Source organism: Apaloderma vittatum, unplaced genomic scaffold, assembly GCF_000703405.1.
Source record: "Apaloderma vittatum isolate BGI_N311 unplaced genomic scaffold, ASM70340v1 scaffold33653, whole genome shotgun sequence".
Taxonomy (NCBI): Eukaryota; Metazoa; Chordata; class Aves; order Trogoniformes; family Trogonidae; genus Apaloderma; species Apaloderma vittatum.
In genome coordinates this window covers 5,182-6,056 of record NW_009706972.1, presented here as the reverse complement: position 1 = coordinate 6,056, position 875 = coordinate 5,182, and positions in this window count along the sequence as shown.

Here is an 875-nt window from a genome sequence, read left to right as displayed (position 1 = left end):
GCAGGGAGGGGAGCACAATCCTCCTCTATGCGCCGCGGGGCTGAATCCAGAGTGGGTCCCACCGCAGCCGGCTTTAATCCCCCGCCTTGTTGATGTTGGAGCCTCTCCGGGGCCAGAGACACAATAGTGCCTGTTCTCTGCCGAAGCAAGGGAGCAGGGTGGCCCCAGGGGCTGGCTGCCCAGGGACATGGGGGTTCATCCGCGAGAAGGGACAGACACATGATGGAAGAAAGGGTGAAGGGGCTGAGCCAGGGAAGCAAGTGCTCCCAGGCTCAGGGACCCTCCCGGCACGGAACGAAGCATCATTGGGGTTTTACCCCCGGTCCCCAGGGCACTGGAAGGACACTGGACACGGGCCATCTGAGGCACCATCTGCAGGAGAGCAGCTTTGAGAGACCAAGAGGAAAATGACCCCAACTCCCATTTTCCACGCTCCCCAAGTTCCTGCTCCTGCAGCCTTACCCAAACATTTGCAAACCAAGGTACGGACCTGCCCTGAGCAGCCAAGAAAGGGGCCTGGCATGGGGACAGTGCAATGTACCCAGAGGGACTCCCAACCAGTCTGGAGTCTCAGCCTCACTAAAACCACAGAGGTGTTCTCCCACGCACTGAGCCCCACAGCGAGCCCCTCTGATCCAAACAGGGGCCAGGGCGGCACCATCACCCCCAACTGCTGCCTCCAGCTCCTGATTCCAGCATCCCTCTCTGGCTCTTCCTTTCCCATCACTCAAACACTCGCCCTCCATCGCTTCATTTTAGGCTGTTCCAAAAACGAAAGGGGTTGCAAAAAGGGGAGAAAAAAGCAGTAAAGCCAGTAAGGAAAATCAGCACAGTGGCTGGAGAGGACCAGGGCTAATCCTGTGAGCAAGATGCGG